The sequence below is a fragment of the Cyprinus carpio genome, unplaced genomic scaffold, assembly GCF_018340385.1.
Source record: "Cyprinus carpio isolate SPL01 unplaced genomic scaffold, ASM1834038v1 S000006730, whole genome shotgun sequence".
NCBI classification, from domain to species: domain Eukaryota; kingdom Metazoa; phylum Chordata; class Actinopteri; order Cypriniformes; family Cyprinidae; genus Cyprinus; species Cyprinus carpio.
Genome location: NW_024879333.1, coordinates 128,111 through 149,996, shown reverse-complemented (window position 1 = coordinate 149,996; position 21,886 = coordinate 128,111). Strand labels below are relative to the sequence as shown.

The 21,886-nt window shown below is 43.7% G+C and overlaps 1 pseudogene; it reads left to right on the top strand.

The window, feature by feature from the left end:
* LOC109107412 overlaps positions 1–20,929 on the top strand; it is a 51,866-nt pseudogene extending 30,937 nt beyond the window's left edge.
* The last annotated feature ends 957 nt before the right edge of the window (positions 20,930–21,886 follow it).

Below are 21,886 nucleotides of genomic sequence, written 5' to 3'. Positions count from 1 at the left end.
TGCTGTCCCTGGGATATTGGTTAAAAAAAAAACACTGGAAGGAAATGCCATTGTGTGTAAATTCTAAAAATGTGCTTCAGAAAAGCTTTTGCTCTCTTGGGTCAAATAATTGTTAAAAAAAAGATATGCTCATGAACTACTACAGAAACCTATTTGCTAAATAAATTCCTTAGTGCACATCAAAAAAGTCATATGATTTTGCCTCAGCAGATCATGTGACTGAATAACTGGACTAACCAGTCCACTGATCTCATTGCACACCATCTCAAACACTTTAATAATTTTGAAATGTCTGAGCCAAAATCAATATCAAATCACCTCCCATAACTGCCTCAGGCATCCGGCTAATGTGGACTGATGGTGTTTCTCCTCAGGTGTGTGCTCAACTGGTTTGGCGATTGGTCCACTGAAGCGCTCTACCAGGTGGGTAAAGAGTTCACCAGCAAGATGGACCTGGAGAAACCCAACTACAAAGTGCCGGACTACATGCCCACCGTGTATGACAAGCTGCCGCAGCCCCCCACACACCGCGAGGCCATCGTCAACGGCTGCGTGTTCGTGCATCAGACGCTGCACCAGGTCAGAGAGCGCCTCGCTCACCGTCTGATCAGATTCACATCGGTTTCAGTTAGAGATGCACGATTAATCGTTAAAAGATCGCAATATCGATTCAGACACCCACACGATCTTATTTAGATGAAACTGTTGCAGTGGACTCATCTGGTTCCTGTGGTCTTGTCCTGGTGGCCGTCTAGAAGACAAGGTCTTCACTGGGGTATATCTTTTCTCTGGAGCTCATCTAGTTGTCCTGGTCTCCGATGACATTCAGGACTGTAGCGGTTGTCTCTAGCAGCCGTCCAGTGTCCAGCTTTTTTTTTTTATATCAACTATGCATTCAATTAGTTTTGCAAATTGATATGTTCGCCGGGCTGTAAAGAAATGTAGAGCTGAGTACCATCAGCATAACAGTGAAAGCTAACACCGTGTTTCCTAATAATATCTCCCAAGGATAACATGTAAAGCTTGAAAAGTAAAAGGTCCTAGTACTGAGCCTTGAGGATACTCCATACTGCACCTGTGCACCAAAATACTGCACTGCATACTACGTCTTTTCAACTACACCACATTATTTCTCTTATTCATTCATATTATCACAGAAATAATGGGATGAAAGGATATAAATACTGATGTCTGTGGTAGTCGTTTGTCGATTGCATTGTTTTCGCCACTAGGTGGTGACAAGTTACTGTTAAATAAATGTATTTGTCATTGAATCATTCAATCAAGACATTCGTTCAAAAACGCTGATTCAAGTGAAGTATATACGAGAGTTAGACTTTGAATCATTCATTCAAACCACTTTCATAAATTTCATATTTAAAATTGGTTTATTAAATATATATTTATTATTTTAAATTATTATAAAATTGTATTCTATAATCATATTTTTAATTCATGCAAATGAAAACTCTTTTAAATAGACTGCAGCAATTAATATTTTCCCACAGCCTCTAGTAAATTACACATTTTTGTTTAGTTAGGAATCGTGGGGAGAATCGTGATCTCTATTTGAAACCAAAAAGTTGTGATTCTCAGTTTATCCAGAATCGTGCGGGCTCTAGTTTCAGTGCACACTGTGATGCTTTATTTCTGTGTGTGTGTGTGTGTGTGTGTGTGTGTGTTTAGGCTAACAAACACCGTCTGGCGAAGCGCGGCGGGCACACTATGGCCATCACTCCGCGCCACTACCTGGACTTCATCAACCACTACGCCAACCTGTTCAAACGAGAAGCGCAGCGAGCTGGAGGAGCAGCAGATGCATCTGAACGTGGGTCTGCGCAAGATCAAAGAGACCGTCGATCAGGTGCGTGCTTCACATGACATCACGCGTGCAGGTGCATGAGCTCGTTCAGCGTTATTAACCATGTGACGTCACAGGTGGAGGAGCTGCGGCGCGACCTGCGGATCAAGAGTCAGGAGCTGGAGGTCAAGAACGCTGCTGCCAACGACAAGCTGAAGAAGATGGTGAAAGACCAGCAGGAGGCCGAGAAGAAGAAGGCAAGAGTCATCGTTCAGCGCAGCGCTTCAGTGCTCTCGTGCCGCTGCTCTCGTTAATAACCTGACGGGTGTTGTTTGGCTTAACAGGTCATGAGTCAGGAGATACAGGAAGCGGTTTACAAGCAGCAGGAAAGTGATTAAAGACAAGCAGCTGAGTGTGAAGCAGGATTTGGACCAGGTGGAGCCGGCCGTCATCGAGGCTCAGAACGGTACGCTTCGCTCCGCTCTCCTCTGAGCTTCCGCTGCTGGTGCTGCTGTTGGTCCAGATACACGTTGCAAAAATCTGCACATATTAACTAGAGGTCGACCGAGAGCGGATTTTACTGATACCAATAAACATTGTATGTATACTCTCACACTTAATTTGCTATCTAGGGCTGCCCCTTAATAGTTGACTAACTGTTAGTCCACTAGAAGAGGATTGTTTTTTTTATTCTATTAGTCGCTAAGCTGCAGAAAAAAAATGATTCTGAGCTTAGCTGTGAACAGCAGATGGCGCTGCATGCTTTAGAAACAGCCGTACTCTGCTCGTTTCCAAATCCTTACACACACTTGAACCTAAAATCATAAAATTAGGAAAGGTTGAAGTGAATCACAAGGGTGTTCACAGTGGGCTGTGTTTACATTAATCTGACGTTATAAGAGCATTCTGAGCCGCGGTGAAATTACAGACTCAGCCGAACACACAAGTGCTCTTCTTCATCAGTGTTTGAGTGTGTGGAGAAAAACTAGAGTAGAGCGCCATCTGCTGTTAAAATATAAGATCAGAATCCATTACAGAGAGAGTCCCGATGCATTCAGAAGATCGGTCCACGAAAGTCTGATCTATATTACAGCTCTCTATATCGAGCATACAGACTTTATTAGAACCACAGCCTGGGTGAAGTCATTACATACATTAACAATGATTTGGGACAAATATAATGTAATTTAATGTAGAACTATGTGAATGGCGCTCTATGGCGTGGCAGGATTTCTGTCGGCTGTGTTTAAATCCACATCTGAAGTTTTCCGCTCTTTATAATGACAGCAGACACTTCTCCGCCGCTCCAGCAACGAACACAACCTGGAAAACTATCGGGACGGATTTTTGCCGATAGTTCCATCGATCAACTCTTGGTGCTGATTGATCGGCAAAACCGTCACATCGGTCGACCTTTAATATTAAATACAGTATCAGTCTGAAGTAGTTTTTCCTGTCAGTTGTGATCCAGTAAGGAAATATTCACTGGTTTGAGAGCCCACCTGCTGTTGAAGTCTGAGTTTAAGCTCCGTATTTGAGAAACATTTGGCTAATGATCAAAATGACTGTTTACATCTGCTCTAAAACCAGGAGCGCCACCTAGTGACCGGCTGTGACCGTGTCAGTCGCCGGAGACATCAGTGGATATTTCCTTCCCTTCTTCCTGCTTTCAGCTCTGTCTGGAGTGTGTTTGCAGCGGTGCTCGGTGGTCTTTTCCCTGCGCTAACCTCTTCCTGTCTTCACTCTTTCCTCTGCTCACGGCTTGTGGCTTGTTTAGCTGTTAAATCGATTAAGAAGCAGCACTTAGTGGAGGTGCGATCGATGGCCAACCCGCCGGCGGCAGCCAAGCTGGCTCTGGAGTCCATCTGTCTGCTGCTGGGCGAGAGCACCACCGACTGGAAGCAGATTCGCTCCATCATAATGCGGGAGAACTTCATCCCCACTATTGTGAACTTTTCTGCTGATGAGATCAGGTGACTGACTGCGGGGTGTGGAGCGGCGGTGTGGTAGTGTGTGTGAAGAGGACCCCCGTGCTCCGCGTCTCTGCGTGAGACACAAACTTTAGATCAAATGAAGCACTGGCCCCGAATGGGCTGGATCTCTGATTGGCTCGTCATGTGACACGGTTCCTCTTTCCTGCGCCGCGGCCGCTCCGCTCCCCCGCGTGAACCCATGTGTGTCCTCATGGTCCTAAACCCCACACCTCCATTCCCTCTCTAGCGGTCAGCTCGATTAAGAAGCAGCATCTGGTTGAGGTTCGCGCTATGGCCAACCCTCCGGCAGCCGTTAAACTGGCTCTAGAGTCGATCTGCCTCCTGCTGGGGGAGGAAACTAGTGACTGGAAAAAGATCAGACAAGTTATTATCAGAGACAATTTCATCTCCAGCATAGTCAACTTTGTCTCTGAGGACATGAGGGTATTATCACCCTTCATACACCTTCCTCTCAGGTATGAGACGGACTCTGTCACCGCACGGATTCCCAAACCGGGGTTCATGAGTCGATGAAAATATAATTAATCATAAATGTAACGTTAGAATAAACAATCAAAATTTTGCACAAAATAGTTTAAATATTCTGTTTCTGTATGTCATGTGACCAATAAGGGCTGTCAAGCGATTGAAGTTTTTAATCTAATTAATTACATGATATGCCATATAATTAATCTAATCACAAATGAATGGCATGTCAGTTTGTGCTGAGAGAGATTAGTTATTTGTGTTAAATGAGAAAAGCATTGAATAAACATTACAAAAAAGTATCTTTAGTCCTGATTCATTAAATTAATACTCTAAATATAAAACCAAAAGTGCCAAGTAACTTACTGAGTGAGTCATTCATTCAACTGTCTTTGATCAATCAGAAAAAATCAATCAGTTACACCTAATAAACATGTTAAATCGACAGCCCAAATGTAAATATATTAACTTCAAGTCTCAAGGGGACTTCAAGATAATCTTATAACTCAAAGGAGGTTTGGCTGACAGAAAAACTGTGTCTCAGAGATCATGTGTGAAGGTAAACAAGAGTGTAGATGTTCAGTTCATCCTCATTCTGTATCATGCTTCATTCTAACACACTCTTCCTGCGTCCCAGCGACTCCATCCGTGAGAAGATGAAGAAGAACTACATGTCCAACCCCAGCTACAACTACGAGCAGGTGAACCGGGCGTCGCTGGCCTGCGGGCCGATGGTCAAGTGGGCCATTGCTCAGGTAGGACACTGACCGCTGGAGCTGTGTGCGGGCGCATGACTCCGGTGCTGATCTCTGGCTCTGTGTTCAGCTGAATTACGCAGACATGCTGAAGCGGGTCGAGCCCCTGAGGAACGAGCTGCAGAAGCTGGAGGACGACGCTAAAGACAACAAGACGAAGGCCGAGGAGGTGGAGCAGATGATCCGGGATCTGGAGGCCAGCATCGCACGCTACAAGGAGGAGTACGCCGTGCTCATCTCGGAAGCGCAGGCCATCAAAGCTGATCTGGCTGCCGTCGAGGCCAAGGTACGACCACAGCACTCACACCCACAGCAAACACTAGTGACATGAGCACCTCTAATGGGATGCAATAGAAGTTAATCCAAATGTAGTTTCATAAAAATGGATCTTAAATATCTTATTTAGTGGTACTCTGTCTTTTTGATAACTTAAATCAGATTTAGACAAGCAAATAGCCAAAGATTAAGCCAACAAACTATTCTTTTCATTTCTTCCTCATTTGAAAGTCGCTTATAAACACATCTTTTAAATCAACAAACGTAAATGCAGAACAGGAAAGACTATCAAATGCTCCTGCTTTAGCTTGAGATTGTAATCTTAATCTTAACAGCTTGTTTACAGCATCAAAATTCACAGAACAGAATACAAGAACCTCTTAAAGTAAGCTGGAAACTGCGGTTCACAAAGCCATTAAAGGTTCCTGAGGGAAACCCGTCTTCTGGCTAGTTGTAGTTTTCTCTGAACAGCAGTTGAAGCTTGACTAGTCTTGTAATCTCTGTGCAGGTGAACCGCAGCACAGCTCTGCTGAAGAGTTTATCTGCTGAGAGGGACCGATGGGAAAAGACCAGCGAGACCTTCAAGAACCAGATGTCCACCATCGCTGGAGACTGTCTGCTCTCCGCCGCCTTCATCGCTTACGCTGGTTACTTTGACCAGCAGATGAGACAGAACCTCTTCACCACCTGGTCCCATCACCTCCAGCAGGCCAACGTGCAGGTACAGAGAACGTCACAGAACAATGCCATGATGCAGCACTGAGCGCTTCAGATCCCTGCTGTACGACTGAAACCTGTGCTTTCTCCCCCGTCCAGTTCCGCACGGACATCGCCAGGACGGAGTATCTGTCCAATGCGGACGAGAGGCTGCGCTGGCAGGCCAACTCACTGCCCGCTGATGACCTGTGCACCGAGAACGCCATCATGCTGAAGCGCTTCGACCCGTGTGAGAGACGAGACGAGACGGGTGCGTTACTGAAGGACTCTTGCTGATTTCTCACACGTGTGTCGTGTTCTGCAGGTATCCGCTCATCATCGACCCATCAGGTCAGGCCACGGAGTTCATCATGAACGAATATAAAGACAAAAAGATCACCCGCACCAGCTTTTTGGACGATGCCTTCAGGAAGAATTTGGAGAGCGCTCTGAGATTCGGGAACCCTCTGCTGGTGCAGGTACGAGGCCATCCGGCGTCTGATTATTACTGTAGAAACCGTCCGGCTCGTCTTCATCTGTCAGTGTTTGCTCTGTGATTCTCTGTCAGGACGTGGAGAGCTACGACCCCATCCTGAACCCGGTGCTGAACCGAGAGGTGCGCAGGACCGGCGGCCGAGTGCTCATCACGCTCGGAGATCAGGACATCGATCTGTCGCCTTCCTTCGTCATCTTCCTCTCCACACGAGACCCCACGGTAATCATAACAGCTGCTCATGTCCCTTTGTTGTTGTTCTCAGTAGAATTAGTGCTGGGCGATGTTTACAGATGTTACGGAGCATAACATTTACAAATACATAACTCAAGCTACTGTAAAAATGTATTTCTAAGAGAGAGAGAAAAAAAATGTAGTATTACTAATATCGCAGCCTGCACTGCAAACCGTGCTGAAGATACTCGTCACAGTCCTGCTTCATGATTCTAAGTATTACTCATTAGAACAACGATCTGGTTAACCTGACTTTCACTTTGGAGCAAAAGCGGCTGAATTGTGTCGTGTGTTTGCAGGTGGAGTTCCCTCCTGACCTGTGCTCGCGTGTGACCTTGGTGAACTTCACCGTGACCCGCAGCAGCCTGCAGAGCCAGTGTCTCAACGAGGTCCTGAAGGCCGAGCGTCCGGACGTGGATGAGAAGCGATCGGACCTGCTGAAGCTGCAGGGTGAGTGATGGCGAGCGTCACAGGAAGTGCTGTCGGCTCAGTAATAGTGCTGGTGTGTAAACGTGGTTCTGTTGAATCTGCGCAGGTGAGTTCCAGCTGCGTCTGCGTCAGCTGGAGAAATCACTGCTGCAGGCCCTGAACGAGGTCAAGGGTCGCATCCTGGACGACGACACCATCATCACCACCCTGGAGAACCTGAAGAAGGAGGCGGCGGAGGTGACCAGGAAAGTGGAGGAAACGGACATCGTCATGCAGGAAGTGGAGACGGTGTCTCAGCAGTATCTGTCTCTGTCCTCGGCCTGCAGCAGCATCTACTTCACCATGGAGGCTCTGAACCAGGTCACGTGTGTGTGTGTGTCTCTGTGTGTGTGAGTGAGTGTGTCTCTCTCTCTCTGTGTGTGTGGGTGTGTGTGTGTGTGTGTGAGTGAGTGAGTGTGTGAGTGTGTCTCTCTCTGTGTGTGTGTGTGTGTGTGTGTGTGTGTGTGTGTGAGTGAGTGTGTCTCTCTCTCTGTCTGTGTGTGTGTGTGTGTGTGTGTGTGTGTGTGAGTGAGTGAGTGTGGTGCTCTCTCTCTGTGTGTGTGTGAGTGTGTGTGTCTCTGTGTGAGTGTCTCTCTCTCTGTGTGTGTGTGTGTGTGAGGTGGGGAGGGGACATGTCTCTCTCTCTGTGTGTGTGTGTGAGTGTTTTCTCTCTCTGTGTGTGTGTGTGTGTGTGTGTGTGTGTGTGAGTGTCTATTTCTCTGTGTGTGTGTGAGTGTGTCTCCCTCTCTGTGTGTGTGTGTGTGTGTGTGTGTGTGTGTGTGTGTGTGTGTGTGTGTGTGTGTGTATCTCTCTGTGTGTGTGTGAGTGTCTCTGTGTGTGTGTGTGTGTGTGTGTGTGAGTGTGAGTGTGTCTCTCTCTGTGTGTTGTGAGTGAGCGAGTGTCTCTCTCTCTCTGTGTGTGTGTGTGTGTGTGTGTGTGTGTGTGTGTGTTTGTGTGCGAGTGTCTCTCTCTCTGTGTGTGTGTGTGTGTCTCTCTCTCTGGTGTGTGTGAGTGTCTCTCTCTCTGTGTGTGTTTTTTTTTATTTTTTTTCCCTCTCCACTCTCTCTCTTCCCTCTCCATGTGTGTGTGTGGTGTGTGTGTGTGTGTGAGTGTCTCTCTCTCTGTGTGTGTGTGAGTGTCTCTCTCTCTGTGTGAGTGAGAGTGTCTCTCTCTCTGTGTGTGTGTGTATGTGTGTGTGTGTGCGAGTGTCTCTCTCTCTGTGTGTGTGTGTGCGAGTCTCTCTCTCTCTGTGTGTGTGTGTGTGTGTGTGTGTGTGTGTGAGTGAGTGTCTCTCTCTGTGTGTGTGTGAGTGTCTCTCTCTCTCTGGTGTGTGTGAGTGAGTGAGTGAGTGAGTGTCTCTCTCTCTGTGTGTGTGTGTGTGTTACAGCATGTTTACACATATGCACTACCTTTATCAGTACTCGCTGCAGTTCTTTGTGTGTGAACTCTGGCTCATGCTGGATCTGTCTCTTACACAGATGCACTTCCTGTATCAGTACTCGCTGCAGTTCTTCCTGGATATCTACCACACTGTGTTATACGAGAACTCCAACCTGAAGAGCGTGAGCGACCACACGCAGCGGCTGTCTCTCATCACCAAAGACCTGTTCCAGGTGAGCACTGAAGGCCTTTCACACCAAACACACATGTTCAGATTCCCGTCTCTCACACAAACACAGATTCATTTCTCCTGTTCAGTTAAAGCAGCTGTATGAATGGTGTATTTTTGTGACTTTGAAGCCCTCTTCAGCTGAGTGTAATAGTTACGGTGGATCGGTGTACATGTGCGTTTGTTGCTGTTGTAAAGCAAGTTCTGTACTCGCTCACCAAGCGGACACACTCTCAGAACAGGTGTTTGGGAAACAAACAGTACCATTCACTGTATTAGAAGTCAGTGTATACTCAGAAAGATTTAAAAATAACTTGGTTGGTTTAACTAGTAAAGCATCATACCGTTTCATTATTTCATCGCTGAAATGAGGGTAATAGATTTGCTTCTCCTGCATTGTGTTCTCTGTTTTGATTTTTTTTTGCGTCACCTTTGTTGTGAAGGGCCTTTATTCAGGAAATATTTAGTGACGTGTGGTGGTTTTTCTGTTCAGGTGGCGTTTAACCGCGTGGCTCGAGGAATGCTGCATCAGGATCACATCACGTTTGCCATGCTGCTCTCACGAATCAACCTGAAGGGCATGACCAGGTACAGACATCAAGAAACAATCTTCAGATTTCTCTTTTCATTTATAAGGGAGTTAATCTCCACCTGAATTCAGTTCTTTCTTTCTTTTTTAAACTCTTTTATTGACATGAGTTTGCAAATCATTGTTTGTGTTTGAATGCATAGCAAAAGTGAGAAAATTAATCACATTCTGCTTAAAGTCCTCCATGTCCTTATTTTATTAGTAATAAGTTTAAAGTGAACCTCAGAGTGATGTGTGTTTGTGATGATGTGTGTTCAGATGAGAACAGGACCGTGATTCACAGTCATGAGAGCGTTCACTCCGGCTGAGAGACGTGGTTCTGCTCGTGATCAGAGCTGTTTGTTTTCTGAGGATGTGCAGCTCAGATGTTTCCTCTTGTGTTTCTCAGCGAGCCGTCATTCGACGCAGAGTTCCAGCACTTCCTGCGTGGGAAAGAGATCGTGCTGAGCGGGACTATGGTGCCGAAGGTGAAGGGTTTGAGCAGCGAGCAGTCCGAGGCCATGGTGCGCCTCAGCCGCCTGCCTGCGTTTAAAGAGCTGGTGGACAAAGTGCAGGCGGACGAGGTGAGCGTCTCTCCGTCTGTCCTGTACGCGTCTGTTCTTCACCGCAGAGCGTCTGAATGTACAATGCCTTTCTGTCCTCCAGCAATTCTTCATGTGGATCGAGAGCAACTCGCCGGAGCTGTCCGTGCCGTACCTGTGGACCGAAGAGAAGCCGTCCAGTGAGTACAGTGCGTTTTTGCATGCAGCTCCCTGTGAGAGACTGCAGGAGTGACGCGTGTTTGTTTGTCCTCAGCTCCGATCGGTCAGGCCGTCCACCAGCTGCTGCTGATCCAGGCGTTCAGACCCGACCGTCTGCTGGCCATGACACACATCTTTGTGTCTAAAGTCATGGGAGAAACCTTCATGGCCATCTTCGAACAGCCGCTGGACCTGGCCAACATCGTGGACAGTGAGGTGAGGACGCGCGTGTGTGTGTGTGTGTGTGTGTGTGTGTGTGTGTGTGTGCTGGGATGCTGTGATGCTGCAGGTGCTGTATTAGTGTGTGTGTGTGTGTCTGTGGTGTGTGTGTGTGTGTGTGTGTGTGTGTGTGTGTGTCTGTGGTGTGTGTGTGTGTGTGGTGTGTGTCTGTGGTGTGTGTCTGTGGTGTGGGGCGGTTATGCTGCAGGTGCTGTATTAGTGTGTCTGTGGTGTGTGTGTGTGTCTGTGGATGTGCTCGGTGTGCTGTTTCTGTGATTCTGCATGTGTTTCTGTATTATTCTGTGATTCTGTCTGATTCTGCAGGTGAAGCATTAGACTCCGGTGCTGATGTGCTCTGTTGTGTGTCTGTGGTGTGTGTGTGTGTGTGTGTGTGGTGTGCTGACTGCTGCAGGTGCTGTATTAGTGTGTGTGTGTGTGTGTGTGTGTGTGTGTGTGTGTGTGTGTAGGAGAATAGTGTGTGGTGTGTGTGTGGTGTTGTGTGTGTGTGGTGCTGTGATGCTGCAGGTGCTGTATTAGTGTGTGTGTGTGTGTGTGTGTGTGTGTGTCTGTGGTGTGTGGTGTGTGTGTGTGGTGTGTGTGTGGTGTGCGATGTGATGCTGCAGGTGCTGTATTAGTGTGTGTGGTGTGTGTGTGTGTGTGTGGTGTGTGTGTGTGTGGTGTGCTGGTGCTGTGATGCTGCAGGTGCTGTATTAGTGTGTGTGTGTGTGTGTGTGTGTGTGTGGGTGTGTGTGTGTGGTGTGTGTGTGTCTCGTGATGCTGCAGGTGATTAGTGTGTGTGTGTGTGCAGGTGAAGCACGCCGGTGCTGATGTGCTCTGTGCCTGGATTACGATGCCAGCGGTTTGGTGCGGGATCTCGCAGCTGAGCAGAACAAACACATCACCTCCATTTCCATCGGTAAGAGCCTTCAGCACGTACACAGACTGTGTTGGATTACTTTTCCAAGTTACTAGTAAAGTAATACATTACTTTTACATTTATACTGAAATAACACAGTTACTTTTATTTACAGAAACTGAATAGACACAAACCTCAACCAAATGAATATAAACTTCATTCAGCCTTATGATTATAAAGTTCACTAAGTAACACAAGGGCCTTTACAGTTGCCGAAATATAACTTTTGGGTTGTTTGTTAAAAACAAATAACCAAGCACAGCCCAGGTGACAAAAAGTGACGCCAAAGAAACATAATGTGTTAGTTTCTGTAAAAAGTAACTAAGTAACACAATTAGCTACTTTTTCATGGACTGGCACAATATCATAATGTGTTACTTTTAGAAGACTAGAAGTCTAGAAAAACAATCACTATATGCAATAAAAAACTGGCTTAAGCTCCAAAAACAATCACTATATGCAATAAAAAACTGGCTTAAGCTCTTTCCATCGTATTTTTTCTGTTTTTAAATTTCAGATAGTTGTTGGTTGTATTTATTAGGTTCTTAGTAAAAGGCACCAGAGAGAGAGTATCTGCTGCTCAGTGCGGGAGTGTCTCTCTGGTTTAGTGAAGTAACACACATGTGGTCCATCTTCAGGTTCTGCTGAAGGCTTCAATAAAGCCGACAGAGACATCAACACAGCGGTGAAGTCCGGCAGGTGAGAGGAGATCAGCTGACCCTTCACACTCCTGATTGGTCGGGTCTGCTGGTCACGTGACCTGACGTGTGTTTGTGTGTCAGGTGGGTGATGCTGGAGAACGTTCATCTGGCTCCCGGTTGGCTGATGCAGCTGGAGAAGAAGCTTCACTCCATGCAGCCGCACGCCAGCTTCCGGCTCTTCCTCACCATGGAGATCAACCCCAAGGTCACGCATCACTTCCTGTGCTCACTGTGTGCTGTAGTGTCGTGAGGAATGCGTGTCTGATGTTGACCGTATCTCCCTCAGGTCCCTGTGAACCTGCTGCGTGCCGGACGCATCTTTGTGTTCGAGCCTCCTCCGGGGATGAAGGCTAATATGCTGCGCACGTTCAGCAGTATTCCTGTGGCGCGCATGTGTAAGGTGAGCGCGGCCAGAGGAACATGCTAACCGCTAGAAGTGTAGCATCAGCGTCTGTATCGTGATCACGGCAGATATTCCTGCAACGCTGAACCTCCGGTGCACCGAAGCGGATTCATATTTACTTGATTTGTGTGACATTTGTGATAGCAAATCATAAGGACTCAATCAAAATAGTGATTAAATTTTTTTTTTAGTAGCTTTAACTGCTTGAATAAAATGTGCATTTTGTGACATGTCATAAAAACATGTGACCCATGCTGGGAAAATGAGTGTGAATGCAACATCATAATTCTGGAGCTACAGGATCAGGGGGAAAAAGGTGGAGTGATTTGGTCAAATTTGAGGTTGTCACAGAAATGAGTTCATTAAGCTCTCGATCCCAGATCTACCATAAATATACCTAAGATTATCTTTATTTGTGGGTTTTCTGAGAGGAGCATCTTCTCTGCGCTCACCATAAATATACACAGAATTACAGTATTTAAATATTCATGCAAAAATAATCTGTTATGTCTTAAGTGAATGTTTGGGGGAAAACACTGGATGTGTAATATTATATTACATATATTATATTATATTTATATTACATAACAAGTCTGTTATAATATGAAAACAGATCAGAAAAAGAATAGAGCAGGCTATATTAGATATAATAATAATAATAATAATAATAATAATAGTATAATAATTGTAAAATTAGATCTGCTTAACCTAACAAGGTTTTTAAATATATATATATATATATATATATTATTATATATATATATATATATATATATATATATATATATATATAAATAATAAATAGAAAACTGATAGAACAGAAAATGAATATAGCAAGCTATATTAGATAATAATAATGTAATATTAGATCTGTGCTTTCAAAAAAAAACCCTCAAGACTCGATACACGTGTATACGTGTTGATTAAACACTAAAAGAAAAGGGCATCGCTCGCTGCTCTTGATTAAACTGCTTTTGTAGTTTTAATAATCAATTTATTTGTAATTGACACACTACAGGGATTTTTACATTTGATTATTTGTTTTTCTTGAATGCTTTTGTTTAAATAAAAAAAAAAAAACAAAAAAAAATTATACACTTCTTTTCATCTCTTCCTATTTAAAATCTTCCTATACAAAAACAAAAAAAATAAAATAAAAGAAAAACTATTATGATTATTAATATCGTAATGATTAAGAAAAGAATTGGAAGAAAAGATGCAACGTTACTCTGTGATTTTTCTTTGGAACCTTCAGAAAACTATAACACGATTTTTAATCAAAACATACAAAGAACACACCAAAATAAAAACAATTCTCAAAAAATAATTCAATGTCTAAAAAAAAAAAAAGATTTCTCATTGTGAATTATTTTGCCAGCACAAGTCACGTATAGTGAGATAGATTCATATAGTGTCAGTGTTTCACTGTTAGTTTTCCATCTTCAGATGAGTCTGAAATGAGCTGGTGTCTGGTGTGGTTTAATGTCCGTCTCTCTCTCAGTCTCCAAACGAAAGAGCTCGCTTGTACTTCCTGCTGGCCTGGTTCCACGCCGTCATCCAGGAGCGCCTGCGTTACGCTCCGCTCGGCTGGTCCAAGAAGTACGAGTTCGGAGAGTCGGATCTGCGCTCGGCCTGCGACACGGTGGACACCTGGCTGGACGATACAGCGAAGGTTCGAGTCTGTTCCTCATCTCAGGTCTGTTCTTCTGTGTGTGTGTGTGAGGCTCTGAGCGTCTGGTTCTCCGCAGGGCCGGCAGAACATCTCTCCGGATAAGATCCCGTGGGCGGCGCTGAGGACCCTGATGGCTCAGTCCATCTACGGAGGCCGCATCGACAACGAGTTCGACCAGCGGCTGCTCAACACCTTCCTGGAGCGTCTCTTCACCACCAGCAGCTTCGACAGCGAGTTCAAGCTGGCGCTCAAAGTGGACGGACACAAGGACATCAAGATGCCCGACGGGATCCGGTCAGAGCAAACCCTCTCATTATCTCTCTGTGTTGTGTTCAGCTTTACAGAGAAGGGTCAAATAAAGAAGTTTAAAACAGGAGAATATAAGGTACGTCACATCAGCTGAAGTTTGCAAGCAGAAAAGGGATCCGGTGTCTGTTGTGAACGCAGACGTGATGAATGAAGCTAGGCATGTGACGCTCTCAAATCTTCATTTTGAGATAATTGCTAAAGTTTAATCACACTAGTGAAATTTAGTTGAAAAAAGTGTTGTCATAATACAGTATAATAGGTTTAATAGTTATTTTTTTTATAACAAATAGAACTGAAAAATGATGAAATGCATAAAAATATGTTTCAAACAAAAGAATTATAAAACACAATAGGTAACGCTTTACAATAAGGATGATGAACACTCGTAACGAATACAAAAATCTGAATGACTGTTTGAAACATTTAAGTCCTGTTCAGAAACAAAGTATCAGCTGCTTTGTTTACGGGGTTTCCGGGGTAACGGCTGCATTTCTGCTCTCCAGCGCCGCCTGCTGTCAGAGAGTGAAAGTGTGTTCAAAAGTATTCTTAAAATGCATTCAAAGCTCAGACGCAGGTCACATTCAAAGCAGGCAGCTTTCTGACAGTCAGCATGATCTGCACTGAGAAATCATTCACACAGAAGCACTGTTTGTGTGTAAATGACTGGATTTTTCCTGCAAATGTGACGCATCTGTACAACCCCAGTGTGATTCGCTCTCATGACTCATGTTTCATAATTGAAAGAGTGTGTCTGTGTGTGTCTGTGTGTGTGGCGCAGGCGTGAGGAGTTCATTCACTGGGTGGAGATGCTGCCGGACACTCAGACTCCGTCGTGGCTGGGTCTGCCGAGTAACGCGGAGAAGGTCCTGCTCACTACTCAGGGTACGAGCGTCTGCGGGACTGTCATGAGGACGGTGTTTACTCCTGACCTCTGACCCCTCTCGTCTCCTCCTCTCTGTCTGTCTCGAGGTCATTCTGTTAGTTTCCACAGGCTTCCATCATCGGAGCACACCCCCTCGGCTGCGTACGCTAGACTCGTTAGCGCTGTACGCAGCGGAGCGGGTGTCCCTCTGTCTCCTCAGCCTCCAGTAGCTGTATTTCACTGCCGTCATGTCATCCACCCTTCAGTGCGTCTCACTTTGTTTTGATGCTGTTTTCTCCTCTCAGTTCAGTTCAGTCCTGCTCAGACGCTGGACTTGCCGCGGTGCACTGCTTTCACTCCACCGCTCGACTGCTAGCTAGTGCTCTGGGGTCATGTCACCCTCAGTCACACAAGACCGTTTGATTTTAATTGGATATTGAACTACACTATTCAACATCTGAAGTGGATTAAACCTAAAACCAAAATGTGTTCTTGTCTTAGAACTTTTCTGATCCACTTCAAATGTTGACTACTGTATAAATGAAACACAAATTAAATTGTTGACCTCTGATATTCAAATAAAACTCTTCATTAGGTGACTACACATAATTGAAGTCTATTCTATTAGCTTGGTTTATAATGTTTTCGTGTTAGCGGCGTCACACCGTGGCAAGTCTTCCAGTAATTCTTCGTCAGGGTTTTAGCACTTGAACCCTTTATTAACACACTCAAGTTTGTCCAGCTGTTAATTTGATCTCCCTCCTTCACTTCCTGTGGGCGTCTCCCTCCCGTACCTCACTTCCTGCTCCCGTGGCTGCTCCTTCCTCCCGCTCAGGCATTGACATGATGGGGAAGCTGCTGAAAATGCAGATGTTGGAGGATGAGGACGATCTGGCGTACGAGACGGAGAAGAAGCAGCAGCAGACCACGTCCTCGTCTGACGCGCAGCCGGCCTGGATGAGGACGCTTCACACCACGGCTCGCAACTGGCTGCAGCTGATCCCGGAGTCTGTGAACCCGCTCAAGCGCACCGTGGAGAACATCAAGGTACTCCTTCAGATGTTTCATCCAGATTCAAGGCTTGCACTGCATCCGTTCCTTCGTGCTTCACAGACTTTGAGAAACAGTTACAGTTCATTTTCTAATGGTTTAAATTTTCTTCCCAGGATCCTCTGTTCCGGTTCTTCGAGCGCGAGGTGAAGATGGGCTCGCGGATTCGCTGCAGGACGTGCGTCAGGATCTCACCGATGTGGTGCATGTGTGTGCGATCTAGGGCAAGAAGAAGCAGACCAACGACCTGCGCACGCTCCTCTACCATCAACGACCTGGTCAAAGGTTTGTGGAGTGACCTTTGACCCTTCAGATCATCACCTGTGTCTGTGTGTTCACTGAAGCGCTGTGCTGTGCTCCGCAGGCATCCTGCCCCGCAGCTGGAGCCGCTACACCGTCCCCGCGGTTCTGACCGTCATCCAGTGGGTGGCAGACTTCAGCGAGCGCATCAAGCAGCTGCAGCAGATCTCACAGGGAGCGGCCAGCGGAGGCGCTAAAGAGCTGAAGGTGCAGAGAACAGCAGCAAACACACTAGAGTTTGAAGATGATCGCTGCTTGTGAATGGGTTGCCAGATCGGGAAGATTAAGTAAATCACTGGGCTGAAAATGAAGAGGAAAGCTCTGATTGGGGGATTGAAACTCATCTTGTTACCAGTGTCACATTAGTTTCTGTAGTGCTTTATACAGTACAATAAGAGATGAGCAAGAAAATGATGATTCAGTGATTCAAACAGCATTCAGTTCTGCTGTGAAACGGCTCTAAAGATAGTATCGAGTCGTCATGCAGTTATTGATTCAGTAACTGTGTAAAGTCCATCCGTTATAGAAAGAGGTTGATTCATCTTTAATGCAGCTCTGGAAGAAGTTATGCCAAAATAATGTCAAATTAAAATATGTTTTCAGGATTAATAATCGGCAGCAGGCAAATATCGCAGACAATTATTCTTAACTCTTTCCCCGCCAGTGTTTTAGAAAAAAGTTGCCAGCCTTCACCAGCATTTGGGTAGTTTTACTAAAATTTCATGGCCCCTAGAATATTTTGTTGTATGAATATCTGAACATGCCATACAGCAAAATAAAGATCAGACCTTCTACTTTTAAACAGAACAATCAGTTTTATTCCAGCTTCAAGCGTTCTTTTTATCAACACTTGAATGTAGGTAAGTTTCATTAAAAAAAAAAAGAAAAGCAACATTTTGAGCAAAAAGCAGAGAAAATCACATTTTTATCAAATACTAGATCTGGATCATAGTCAGTAATATTATCAAAGCAAAGCTGCAGTAGATGTCTTCCGCCAGCTCTCATAAATCTCCTCAGGCCTTTAACACTTTCTGGATCCACACTTCATTCGCTAACAGACAGTTTTCATTTATATGCTGTTAGTGTTGATGAATGCATTATTTATCATATCCATATGCTTACATACGAGATACAAGTGTCTTCCTGGTCTGTGTTTTTGATCAGCACTTTCTAGACTCATCCATCCACGAGTGTATAACCGTGAACACACGGGAAACTCTGTGTTTGGTGAGGAAAGAGTTAATAAATCAAAAGATGCAGAAATCATGGTCACGATTATAACATGATTCATCGTGCAGCCCTCTCTGAACTGAACTGGCTTGATCTGAATGATGACACTGCTGTGTTTTAGAATCTGAACATCATTATTTTCTCGTTTATCTCAGTCTGGATTGTATAAAGCTGACTCAGACTCAGGAGACTTCAGCTAACTCTTGTTCTCCTGCAGAACGTCCATGTGAACCTGGGCGGTCTGTTCGTGCCGGAGGCCTACATCACGGCCACGCGTCAGTACGTGGCTCAGGTGAACAGCTGGTCTCTGGAGGAGCTGTGTCTGGAGGTGAACGTGACGTCTGCGCAGGGAGCGCCGCTGGACGCCTGCAGCTTCGGCATCAGAGGTGAGGAGCGTCCTGAGAGAGAGATGAGGAGCGCGTCAGTGTCTGCTGAGTCTCAGCGTCTGTCTGTCTGTCTGCCCGCAGGTCTGAAGCTGCAGGGGGCCACCTGCACCAACAACAAGCTCTCGCTGTCCAACACCATCTCCACTGAGCTGCCGCTGACGCAGCTGCGCTGGATGAAGCAGAGCAGCACCGAGAAGAGGAACATGGTCTGTCGCTGTCCTTAGTTCAGATGATTTATTGTGCATAAGAATAAAATAAACACAAAAGTACAATCCATTTCCTGTGCAGGGAGACGCGGAAAACCCAGAGCCTCCACCTGAAAGATAAAGAAAACAACTCATGAAATTAAAGAATGAGCTAAATTACAATAACAGATACATAAATATAAATCACTACAAATTAATTACAACATATCTGTCCCTGCAGCACAGAAGCAGTCATCAGTAGCACAGGTATATTTGTAGCAATAGACAACAATACATTGTATGAGTCACAATTATACATTTCTCTTTTATGACAAAAATCATCAGGATATTAAGTAAAGATCATGTTCCATGAAGATATTTAGTAAATGTCCTACCGTAAATATATCAAAACTTAATTTTTGATTAGTAATATGCATTGCTAAGAACTTAATTTGAACAACTTTAAAGATGACTTTATCAATATTTATATTTTTTTGCTCCCTCAGATTCCAGATTTTCAAATAGTTGTATCTCAGACAAATATTGTCCTCCTAACAAACCACACATCAATGGAGAGATTATTTATTCAGCTTTCAGATTATGTATACATCTCAATTACAAAAAATTTAACCTTATGGCTGGTTTTGTGCTCCTGGGTCACGTATGTCAAAAATAAATAAAAAAAATTATTAAAAATAAAATTAATTTGTGACTAGATGTTAATAACAATTAAATAATAAATATAGTAAAATTGACTTAAAAAAAAAAAAATACACTGTAAAACCGAACAGTGAAATTAATAAAAAAATGAAAGTTAATGTCACTCAAATAATAATGAAAGTTCATTGGACTTAATTTAAATAAGTTTTGTAAACTCAAAATGCTGTGGTAGTGAGGTGAACTTAAAATTATTGCATTTTCAAGTTCCCAGCATGCATTGCATCAGCCAACAAGGAAAATAAATGTAGAAATTAGGTGCTATTTTGTGTGTTTTTACACAAGAATAACATAGAGAGACATAAGTTAGTACTTAAATGTTGCGTTATGTTAGGATTTACATATGTTTCTGTTATGTTAGTTTTGTAGTGTTACCGTTGTGGTGAAGAGTAGAGCCTGTGTTTAGGTTGAGGATGGAAAGCAAAACTTATAAGCTCTATATACTGCAAGTGCAAGTATTGTGAGTCTTTTTGATAACTACATTAGTAGTTACATTTAAGTGTATTTCCCACATTATAAGGGTTGAAAAATAGTGAAAATTTTTAGTGAATTACTCCCTAATTATAAGTTGAGAAATATCAATATTTATAAGATAATATTTAGATAATTTAAGTCAACTGGAAATATAATTTTTATTTTACAAAAAAACAAAACATTTAAATAACATCACATAAATTTTAATTTTCCCACACCCCAAACAACTGTGACCCTGGCCCTCCAGGAGCACAACTGTACACCAAACAAGTGAGAAATTTAGGAAGATTAATATTTGAAAATTGACGAGTTAAATAACGGTGAACCAGTGAATTTAATTTAAAATACATTCTAAAATGCTCTGAATGTGACCCTCACTTGAATATATCTTATACATAAAATCACATTTGAAAAAGATTAATATCATAAATAGTAAGAACCTGAAGTTTATGAAATAAAGCAGCAGATGAAGTATATATGTTTGATCGGATTGCAATCTTAAAACGCTTCTGAAGGATAAACGTTTTTAGAAGAGCAGTAGGAAAAGTTACCCAGACTATATTACAATATCAAAGATATGGATAAATCAAAGTATAGTAAAGCGCAAGAAGACACTCTGTAGTAACGAGAGGATTAATCCTCTTCATTATAGTAGATTTTATGTATTTTCTACTCCCGTAATCAACTTGTTCGCTCCAACTCAGTCTCATCAATAAAAACTCCCAAGAACGTAGTAGTCTGCTCTTGAGGCTCCTCGATGGTCATTTTTGATAAATTCTTTTTTACCACTAAAAATAACACTTGATTTATGTTTTTATATTTACAGATAATTTAATTTAACCTCTCTCTCTCTTTCTCTCTCTCTCTCTCTCTCTCTCTCTCTCTCTCTCTCTCTCTCTCTCTCTCTCTCTCTCTCTCTCTCCCTCACAAACACCACTCGTCTCTCTCTCTCTCTCTCTCTCTCTCTCTCTCTCTCTCTCTCTCTCTCTCCGTCTGCAGGTCACGCTGCCTGTGTATCTGAACTTCACTCGCGCTGACCTCATCTTCACCGTCGATCTCGACATCGCCACCAAGGAAGACCCGCATCACTTCTACGAGCGCGGCGTGGCCATCCTGTGCACCGAGTAGATGCTCTCAGCTTTACTAATCATTGCTCTTACTGTAGTGAACAGAAGCGTGTGCAGCTAAACCGTAGCTTTGCATGTCATGTGTTTAACTGGGAAGGGTTCAGAGAGTCAGAAGCACGCTGGAAGACGGATTGTGTTGGGGTTTCTGAGACGGTGTTTCAGTAGAACGGACGGGGATTGTGTGTTTTAGATGGAAAAATGAAAGTTGATTCAGTTTTGCATGATTGGTGGTTTCCAATAAAGCTCATTTAGATGAAATGTTACTCGTGTATTTTGTGTGTGTGTGTGTTAATTCATCTGAGTCTGTAACGTACATGTCAAATGTGGACCACTAACCAGTCATAAGGGTCAATTTTTTTTAAACTGAGATACAACTATTTGAAAATCTGGAATCTGAGGGAGCAAAAAAATCTAAATATTGAGAAAATCATCTTTAAAGTTGTTCAAATTAAGTTCTTAGCAATGCATATTACTAATCAAAAATTAAGTTTTGATATATTTACAGTAGGAAATTTACTAAATATCTTCATGGAACATGATCTTTACTTAATATCCTAATGATTTTTGTCATAAAAGAGAAATGTATAATTGTGACTCATACAATGTATTGTTGTCTATTGCTACAAATATACCTGTGCTACTGATGACTGCTTCTGTGCTGCAGGGACACAGATAATAAATCTCATCTGTCCTTCTGTTAAAGTTAATTTAAGGGTCATAACTCAGTTTCTTGATCAGATTTGACTGTACATCAGCAGAATGATGGAATAATTGTAAGTGAACAGTTAAACGTCTTCCAGTCAAACACACGGAGACTCTAAGATCCAGCTGCTCTGTGTCCACCTCGTGTCCAGAATAACGTCTGACTCCAGGACAGCAGAAACAGTCAGACCTGTTCCATAAAACAAGTTTAACAAATAAGCCAGGTTTATTTCAGTTAGTCTGACTTACTGTCAGGTGATTTGGTTCAAACCAAGTCAGAAATAAGCCTGGGTTATTTGGTAAACTTGCTGTTCATGATTTGAGTGATTACAGGTTCACATCCTCACTATGCAGACAAACAAGTGCATACTTTATTTTCCTCCTGTGATGAATAAGACATGACAAGCTGTGTGCAACTAATTAAGAGAAGAATGGAAACAAGCTGACACTGAACTTTCAGTTTTTCCTCTGTTCAGATTGGATCATGAAGCTGATGAAACACATTCAAATGAA